Source organism: Nannospalax galili, unplaced genomic scaffold, assembly GCF_000622305.1.
Source record: "Nannospalax galili isolate Female #2095 unplaced genomic scaffold, S.galili_v1.0 scaffold441, whole genome shotgun sequence".
In the NCBI taxonomy this organism is placed as follows: Eukaryota; Metazoa; Chordata; class Mammalia; order Rodentia; family Spalacidae; genus Nannospalax; species Nannospalax galili.
The window spans coordinates 1942617-1953524 of NW_008348089.1; positions in this window are offsets into that span (position 1 = coordinate 1942617).

The following is a 10908-nucleotide window of genomic DNA, read 5'->3' on the forward strand; positions in this document are numbered from 1 at the left end:
TACACAACACGAGTGCACTTACCTACATACAGGCAACACACACATACACATAAAAATAATAAAATATTTTTTAAAATGTAAAATAGGGCCTTTTCCTGGCTAGATTATTTTCTTTGAAACAATATAGTTATTTTTCTTTTTTAAAATTACTTATTTTTATTTTATGTGTATGAGTGTTTTGCCTCTATGTAAGTACACCCATGTGTACAATGCCTGAGGACATCAGAAGAAGGGGTCAGATCCTCTGTAACTGGAGTTATGAACAGTTGTTAGCTTCCATGTGGGTGCTGGGAATGAAACCTAATGCTAATGCTCTTAACTACTGAGCCATTTCTCCAGCCCCCAATACAGTTATTTTTCAAGGAGTACTTTCATTTAATATATAGTAGGTTTGGTATAACTACTTTGAAACAAATATTTTAATAATTTTTGTCCTGATTCATAATGCATAGAACACTGTTACAAATATCTAATAAAGCCAAAGCTCCTTGGGGATGCTCTGTCATTCTAAGAGATCTAAGGACTACTCTAAAGTAACTTTGGGAACCAACGTCAGAATGAAATGCCCCAGTCTCTAAAATACATGGAAAGATCCTGAAAGGCTTGTCCTGACATTCTGCTGTTGCTTGGCCATCACCATCTCAACTGTAATCAGAGAATACATTTCTTACCACCCAAGCGTAAACATGCCCTTCAGTATGTCAACTTAATTCTTTACCTTGCTACATCTGACACTTCTCCTCTGGGAACTAGAACAAAAGAACTGATGGAAACCATCCTACAAGTCCTAATGCTTGGATCAAATACACTTTTACCCCATCCATGAAACAGAGGACACTCCTCTGTCCATAGATTCCACTTTGATCCCTCCCCTAACATATACATCTCTCCATGCCAGGGGCTATTACACCATTCTCTAAAGTCTCCTTGGAATTAATGACTCCTAATTTAATGGCATATGTAACCAAGGTAAAGGCAAACAAGTCTCAGCCAACTTTTAGGCTTTCTGAGGACGTTTAGTCACTTAATAGAGCTAGCACTTATATGCCAGTTGCTGAGTTGGGAATGAAAGCATAAATTAGGCCCCTTGCTTTGAGGAACCTGCAGTCTAGTGGAGGATTAGGCAGTTAACATGGATGTAAGGGAATTATGACATGTCATGCAAATCTATGGAAAGGATGGGGGGATGGCATCACAGATGCATGTTAAAGGAGGTAACATTTAAGGAGAGGGATATAGCTCAGTGGTAGAGCACTTGTCTAACATGTAGGAGGCAGAGTTTGATCTCGAGCACCACTATAAAAATGCCCCATCCCCAAATATTTAAGTAGTCATGCAAAAGTGACTCCTTAGTCTTGGATTCTGGGATGGGAACAAGAACAGACTTTGACAGCTTCAAAACTTATCTTCTAGTCTGGCGTGATGATGCATGCCTTTAATCCCAGCACTTGGGAGACAGAGGCAGGCAGATTTCTGTGAGGTAGAGGCCAATCTCGTCTCTATAGTGATTTCTAGGACAGCTGAGGTTACAGGGAGACCCTGTCTCAAAAAGACAACAAAACAAAACAAAAAAATTAACTATGGAAAGCCACCTAATTAAAAAATCTTTTTATTTATTTCTATTTTATACGTATGATTGTTTTGCATGCATTTATGTAAGTGCACAATGTGCATGCAATGCCCACAGAAGCCAGAAGAGGGCATCAGATCCCTTGGAACTGGAGTTACAGATGTTTGATAGCCATCGTGTGGGTACTGGAAACCAAACCCAGGACTTCTGGCAAGTGCTCTTAACTGCTGAGCCATTTCTCCAGCCCTGAAAGCCCACCTAATTTTAAATGTGTGGATAATATCAACATATTTCTTTCTATTTTAATTGGGTGGGATAGTTTTAAAACATTGTGGTGGTTTGAATGAAGATGTCCCCCATAGGCTCAAAGTATTTGGACATTTTGTCCCCAGATGATGGCGCTGTTTTGGGAGGTCTTAGAAAGTGTGGCTATCCTAAAGGAAGCACGTCACTGGGGGTGGGCTTAGAGAAAGAGAAGTTCTTAAGCCTTGCTGGATCTCCAGTCTCTCTCTTGCTTCCTGTGCCTGCGTGATGATGTGAGAACTTAGCTTCTGCTGCTCCTGCTCCAGCCACCTCCAGCCACCATGCCTCCCTGCCATGATGGACTGTAATTCCCCTGGAACTGTAAGCTCAAATAAACTCTTCCTTCTATAAATTGCTTTGGTCAGTGTTTCTATCACAGCAACAGAAACGTGACTAATACAGTAATTGGTACTAGAGAGTGGATTGTTGGTGGTGAAGAACCTGATCATGTGGGGTTTTGAAGAAATATGGAAGACTTTGGAAGTTTGGGCTAGAAAAGCAGTTGATTGCTGTAAGCAGAGCTTAACAGGTCATTCTGTTAGACTCCTGGAAGAAAGTAGTGCTGAGAACAATGCAGTTCCAGAGGGAAATAAGGACTTAAGCAGCAATTGGGATATTTTGGCAAAGAGTCTGGCTGGAGTTTGCCCACAGCCAAAAAGCTTGCCTGAGGCTGAGTTGAAAAGCCATGGACTAATTTCTCTGGTGGAAGAAATTTCAAGACAGCATAACGTAGAAATGGTGGTGTGTCTATTAATGGTGAATATTATACAGATTTACAGTGAAAAAGAGCAAATGGGACAGAAAGAAATACAAAATGTACAGGACGGATTGAAAAAGCACACTACGAAGATTAATGTTGGAGCCTTGGCATGTGATAGAGAGAATCCCATTGATAAGGAGATTAAAGTGATTAAGGAGATTAAAGTGATTAAGGAGAAGCCTAGAGATTCAGACTTAAACAATGGAGAGATTGCCTCCAGGGCAAGACCACACCCAGTTAAGCCTCAAACTTGTGAAAGCAAAATGCTGCAGGGACCACTGAAGAGAAAACCATTGAAAATGGATAAAGCAGGTGGAGTCCATCCCAAACTTGCAGTCAAACTTGGCAGTGTCATTCACCTGGTGTTGGCTTTAGAGGCATGAAAGACGCAAGAGTGAAGGGGTCATCAGTTCTTCCCCTGTGGTTTCAGAGAGCTGCTGAGGCCAGGCAGCATGCAGCAAATGTGTCCCTGCATAGAGAAGGCCCTGATAGGCCATTGTGTGAAGCTGTGAAGGTGAAGCCTGGTTGGCAATGGAGACCCCAAGAAGACATTTGTGATGCCAGAGCAATGAGGCATCTGCCAAGAAGACCTGCATACAGGGAGTGGTACCAGCACAAGAGAGAGATGTGTGTTGCATGCAGCAAAGCTAGAGAGGCTGAGCAATCTAAACCCTTTGGACGTAAAGTTCCAGAAGTTGGATGTGGAGCTACTGGATTTGGTATTTGCCCTGCTGGTTTTTGGTCTTGTTTCGGTCCAGTATTTCCTTACTGTCCCTCCATTCCTCTCTTTTGGAATGGTAATGCGCATTCAGTTCCTCTGTATGTTGGGAGTATGTAATTTGTCTTTTGATTTTATAGAGGCTTACAGTTAAGATACTTACCTGAGTCTCAGAAGAGACTTTGGACTGTTGACTTTTGAATAGTATTAAGACTGATAATGACTATGGGGACTTTTAAAGTTGGACTAAATGCATTTTGCATTTTATATGGTCATGAGCCTATGGGGGCCAGGGGTGGAATGAGGTAGTTTGAATGAAAATGTCCCCCATAGGCTCCAAGTATTTGGACATTTTGTCCCCAGATGATGGCACCATTTTGGGAGGTCTTAGAAGATGTGGCTATCCTGGAAGAAGCACATCTCTGGGGGTGGGCTTAAAGAGTTCTTAAGCCTTGTGGGATCTCCAGTCGCTCTCTTGCTTCCTGTACCTGCGTGATGATGAGAAAGTTTAGCTTCTGCTGCTCCTGCTCCAGCCACCTCCAGTCACCATGCCTCCCTGCCATGATGGACTGTAATTTCCCTGGAAACGTAACCTCAAATAAATTCTTCCTCCTATAAATGCTTTGGTCAGTGTTTCTATCACAGCAACAGAAAAGTGACAATACAAACATTATGGTATATTCAAGTACATTTGCTTTAAATCAGAATTGTTATTATATTACAGAAATAATTTTTCATTGGAAAAAAAGGTTACAATTTTTATTTAAAGCCCGGCTCAGTGGTTAAGAACACTGGCTGTTCTTGCAAAGGGCCTGGGTTCAGTTCCAAGCACCCAGTTGGCAGCTAACAACCATCTGTAACTCCAGTTCCAGGGGACCTTCTGCCCTCTTCTGACCTCCACAGGCTGTGTGCCACACAAGTGCATTTAACATACCTGCAGGCAAGATACTCATACACACAAAAATAATAAATTCAATATTTTAAAGCCTCAAATATAATCTTCATTGATTACCAAAGATAATTCAGTACCTTACAAGTATTTGAAATTCTTACCTTGTTTAAGGCACTGAGCTAAGTAGGTCATGCAAGGTACTCAGTGCAAAGAATTGTAAAAACAGTATTTTGCTTAGAAGTCTGTAAAATCATGTTAGACATATATTCTTTCCTTCCTTCAGACATTTAATATGTGTTGAATGTCTATTACCTTACAGAATCTGAAGTACAAGATTCAAAATATACACGTTGCTCCGGTCCTTGGAGAACACCCAGCACATCAGACAGGCTAGTTGACTTTTAAACACTGGTCGCAGCCCCGGATAGCCTCAGACACTCCCAAGTAAGAGTAAGAAGACAGGATGTAACTTGTTTCCACTGGGAAAGGTTTGAACTGGTAGAGAGGAGAGTGAGAGCATCAAAACCATAGAAATAGCATCCAGGAAAGGTGCTGAGAAGGGAAATACCAACATACGGTTAAGAGCCATTGGTTGGGATGGGATTTGCTGATGGAATATGTCAGCTGGGCACATTCGAAGCATCATGTTGAAAGCTTGGCTTCATCCTTTTGGCAATGCACAAAACCTAAATATAAAAAGCAGGAAGGCAAATGTCATTTGCTACACTTAAGAAGGGCACTGGTGGCTTATAAAAGAGGTATTCTTTTGATTGCAGTTAATGACTCTCTTACATGAAATTCCTACTTATTTCACTTCAAAGAATATATCCTCCCATTCAGCCCATTTCCTGTGGACATTTCTATTAATTGATGTATTATACTTTACCAATTACGTGGTACAACACTTGGGTGTATTTCCTATGAATCACATTTCCTGAGGGCCCTCTCTGTGTTCTAGGATCCATGATGAGTGAGTGGTGGCCTTTGGTGCCAGCACTCTCCTCTGGTCTGCCTTTGGGTCACTGATGCGGCAATGGCAAACCATGCAAGCCTAAGCTGCCAGAAGTTCCATGGGGCGACTGAGGACCTGTGCACACACAGAGAGAGAAGACAAATACAGTGCCAGCCTGGAGTGTAAAGAGGGCTGAAAGAAACAGGTGGAGATGCACTCTTATGTAGAACTAGGGCTCAGGGCTTGAGTAACAAATATATTCCTATAATGGGATTCATGATTGCTGTGTTTTCTCCATTTTGTTTAGAGACGGCTAAAGAAGAAATATCTTCACGTGAGAAGTTTAGACCAAGTACTCAGAGTTGCTTGCCGGTGGTGATGTCATTCTGCCTTAAGGCCACACGGACACAAAGCCTACTTATTTTTAAATGTCACATATCTGAATGGACACAGACGTAGTGGAAAAAACACAGGCTTCTGAGCCAGAAGTCTTGGGTTCAACCTCCTATACCATCATTCAGATGGTTCTGGAGCTGTATAAACTTGACAACATTTAATCTCTTGGAGGTGCTCTTTTCTCATCTGTAAAATGGGGATATAAAATGTCCCCAATACCGTTATTGTCAGGATTAAACCTTTTTGATTATGTAAAGCATCTGATAAATAATTGGTACTAAAGAATTACCGCTTCTTATTCCCTAGATTTAATCTCCAAAATGCACAGAACATTGGCCACTACCTAATTAGGAAACCATTTGTAACGGAAAAATAAAATGAATGGAGTCACTTGGATCGTGCATGTTAGGACTCCTAGACGATTAGCTTCAGGTTTGACAAGGTGCACAAGCTCTCTTCCCTTTAAAAAATTTGATCTCATTCATTCCTAAAACATGTAGTGAAAAAGGCATAATTGTTTGTACTTCAGAAATGAGGGCACTGAAGCTTCGGGCCATCAGTGACCAACCAGGGTCTGAACCTCATTCATGACTCCCAAGCCTGTACTTCCTAACAACTCAGCCTGGCCCAAGATGCTGCCTGGAGCCACTCCATCAACTATTTTCAGGTTCATTTTCCTTTTTTTAGTCTTCTTATATTGATGAGCATTTTCAAAATTAATTGACAAGGGGCTGGAGAGATTGCTCACTGATTAAGAACACTGGTTGTTCTTGCAGAAGACTCGGTTCAAATCCCAGCACCCACACGGCAGCTAACAACTGTCGGTTAACTCCAGTTCCAGGGAGTTAGCTGATAGCTTCTTCTGTCCTCTGTGGGCATTGCAGAACACGGGTGCACTTACCTATATGGAGGCAATACACACATATACATAATAAAATTAAAAATAAAATGAAATAAAAAATAAAATATTAATTGATCACAAAATATGTTAGAGAGTTCCTTGTTGGTGTTGGCTAAGAGTAAATCTATCCATGGGTACTGTTTCCATAAATGTGTACCTATTCATCAATGCTAGCTACACCCTCTCATTTCACAAGACTAGAGTATCAAGTCATGGTGGGGCAAAATACTCCATATTGATTTGTTTATCTATGTGAGCCTTCTCTCTTCTTTGAAAAGCATTTAAAGTCTGTCATTGCCCTGATGAATCCTGTCCTAAAGACATCTAACAAACTAACTTGTCCACGAAAAGCAGTGTGAATAAAAGAGCTAAATGCCATTTTAAATTGTATCATGTGTACCTGGTAAAAAGTATGCATCTATTTACATATTTATTTGTAATTTCTGTTACAAGTAACTCTGACCTTAGAACTTATTTAACTAAAAAGAAAACGTCATCTCTATACCAACTTTTTGGCTACTTAGTCACTGTTATCTATTGGGTGGCTTGTGCATGTCTACCACCATCACTGGTCAGGAGTCCCCAAGAGAACCCTCTTCAGTAGGTGCCATTCTGATCCCCATTTTTGTATAAGTTTGCTGAGCCTCTCAGACTCCTTACCCAGTTGAAATTCAACCCAGATGGTGCTTTTAGCTAATTCATTCTTGCTCTCACTCTAGCTCTCTCTCTTCCTCCCTTCCATTCCTTTCCTCTTCCCTCTCTTTCTCTGGTGGCAGTCCTCCTGCCCCTGCCACATGTGTCAAATGAACTAGATAAATGTCTTCGTTTGCATTTCTGTTGCTATGATAAACACCATGACCTAAAGCAACATGGGGAGGAAAGGTTTATTTCATCTTACATCTACCAGGTCGCATTCCATCACTGAGGGCAGGAACTCAAGGCAGGAACCTGGAGGCAGGAACTGGAGAAGGAATGCTGCTTACTGGCTTGCTTCCCTTTTTGCTCAGTTACTTCTTTGTTTCTGTTTCTTGAGACAGGGTCTCCTTATAGCCCCAGCTGACCTAGAGCTCACTATGCAGACTAGGCTGCCCTGTAAGATCTCACAGATTGCCTTGCCTCTGCTTTCCAAGTGCTGGGATTAAAGGCCTGTGCCATCACGCCCCACATCAATTAACTTTCTTATATATTCCAGGCCCACCTGCCTAGGGATGGCATTGCTCACAGTGGGCTGGCCTCTTCTACATCAATCAACAATTAAGAAAATGTTTCACAGACATGGTCACAGACCAAGCTGATGCAGGAAATTCCTCATTTGAGGTTTACCTCCAGGTGACTCTAGTTTGTATCAAGTTGAAAAACACTAATAAAGTAGATAAATAATAAAGTTTAGTCCTCTCAGCAACCATTTTAAACTATTTACTGTCAGTTTGGCATATAAAAACTGTCCTTTGAAAGAATAAACCTTGAATAGGATAGTATTATTTTTAAATTATAATAAGCTTTTCAGGGTATGCTATCAGACTCAAATATATTATTCTTTGTTGGATTAAACCAATTAACAATAGGTTTTGCCCCATTTCTACAAGGAAAGGAATGTGTTAATATTTACTTGTTGTGCCCTGTGCAGAATCAGACACTCAGAAGCCTAGATCAAATATGAACACCACACTGTGAAATTCAAAATCTGTATGTGGAATATAATGAGAAACAGAGATTTGTTCTCATTTTTCTAAGCATAACTTCTCAACCTCATTATGGTCTGTTGAAGAAAAAATTGCATTATTTTGGGTCACTTCAAAGGAATAAAGCCATTTTCCCTGAATAATAAATTGTAATTGAATCACCAAATGATTTTAGGAAGAGTTTCCATAACAATAGTGTCTGATGTTACACTGAAAACTACTGGTGTTCTAAAGGAAAAAAAAATTGATCTTCCTTAATGGAAGCTTGGATTGATCTAGCTTAAACCTTCCTCATTTCTCTAGTTTAAGCCTTGTATGTAATTTTCTTTCCTCAAAACCCAAATACAAAGAATATTCTTTTGTCTTGATATTTTTTTATCAGTACCTTTCTAGGGTTCTAAAGCTACACATTTCTATTAATGTGATAGTCTATCACTTCTAACCACCAAACTCAAAACAGGCAGTCAAAATCTGAGGGAACTCTAGTTGAAACTACAGATTTACAGGTTGGATGTTTTTCTCCAGTTGGAAAAAGAAAATTGCATAGTGAGAATTCAAATAGGCTTGAATCTCAGATGAGGTGAAATTCTCTTGTACATATGTCAAAACAAAGAAAACTCATTTTGACTTTGGAAAAAAACCTTGCAAGCACCCTATGTGAGAAATTGCAAACAACTCTCTGAGGCATATGCAGTTTGTGCTAAATGTAGATCCGTATTCAAGAACTAAAGGTGTCCTTGTATCCAGTCACTTCCAGACCAGAGTTTTTGTAGCTTATTTTGGCTATGGACATTCTTGAAGGATGGGAGGGGTGTCACACAGTTCAAGCTGGAAGAACTTCAGAACTGCCAGCCGTGTCAGACTCTCTTCATCTCGATATCAGCAAACATGTTTGCAAACCTGTTTCTTCATTTCTGTAATTCAAGACAAGGCATAATATAGTGAAATCAACATAACAAAATGTATGATAAAGTCAGTGGGTGAAAAGAGATTTAAAAACAAGTAGGGTGAATGAAGAGAAAATAATTAAGAGCTTACAGTAGTCATGAGAAAATAAAGACAGGTAGTGAAATCATGAGAGCTAAGGACAGTCAGTTGAGATCCTGGAGATAGAGTATGCAAAGAATGAAGAAAAGACAGCCAAGTGGTGCCAGGAAAACTGGGTACTCATAAGAAGGCTAAAATTTGATCCCTATGTTTCATCAAGTATAAAAATCAATACAAAGTGGATCAAAAACCTTATAATAGTAAGACTGAAAACTGATACTACTTGAGAAAAAGAGAACATTTCAGAATCTAGGTATAAGCAGGAACTTTCTGAATAGGACTAAAAGCTCAGGAAGTCGTAGCTAGAATTGACAAATGGGATTTCATGACAGTAAAAAGCTTCTACACAGCCAAGGCAACAATATTTAATTGAATGAAGTGACAATCTGCAGGACAGAAGAAAATCTTGGCCAGTTATTTGACAAATTTGACAAGGAATTTATTGAGAATATATAAAGAACTCAAAGAATTAAAAACAGAAGGAACAAATAATCCAATCAGTAAATGAGCAAATCAATTGAATAGATAGTTCTCAAAAGAAGTAAACAAGGTCAATAAATAGATGAAAAAAATGTTCAACATCCTTAGCCATCAGGGAAATGCAAAACTTCTTTGAGAGTTCATCTCACCCTAGGCAGGGTAGCTAACATACAAAGAACAAAGGAAGCCTAACAAAGGCATGGTGGATGTAAGGAAAGAGGCACCTTTGTACACTGCTAGTGAAAATGGACACAAGTGCAATCACTGTGGAAATCAGTATGAAGAGTCCTCAGAAAGTTAAAAACAGAACTATCCCATGACCTAGCTATACCACTGATGAGTAGATGCCCCAGGAATTCAGATCAGCATATCACAAGATACAGACACGTCCATTTATTGCTTCATATTCACCATAGCTATGAAATGACCTAGCCTAATGTCCATCACAAATAAATGGATAAAGAAAATGTGGCACATATACACAATAGAGTTTTATTCACCTGAAAAGAAAAAACTGAAATGATGATATTCTCAGGAATGTGGATGGGACAGAGAAGTGGTGTGTTAAGGGACATGAACAGACCAGAAAGGTAATAATGACAAGCTTTTTCCCATAGGTGGAATCAAGGGGATCAAAGATGACCTAGAAGTAGAAGAGAGACATTTAGAGACAAGGGAGAGGATCAAAAGTAGCAGGGGAAGAAAGTGCAAGGAAGGATAATTCAGGGCAAATATGATCAAAGTATATTATATACATGCATGAAATAGGAATGGCACATAATTAGCATGCATTAATAAAAAAAATGTCAAGAAAATAAAAAATGAGGGCCAAGTAAAAGTGCATTAAAAAGAGCTAGAGGGACTCAGTGATAGAGCACTGGTGGAACTGACCTGGGTTCAGTTCCCAGCACCCACATGGCAGCTAATAACCACCTGTAACTCCAGTTCCAGAAGATCCAATGCCCTCTTCTGACCTCTGTGGGCATTGCACGACACTGGTGCACACACACACACACACACACACACACACACACACAGACACACACACACACATATATATATATATATATATATATATGCAGGCACTCATACACATAAAATAAAATTAATAATTTTTTTAAAAAAAGGTCAGGAAGCCAGGCGTGGTGGTGCACACCTTTAATCCCAACACTTGTGAGGCAGAGGCAGGCAGATCTTTGTGAGTTCC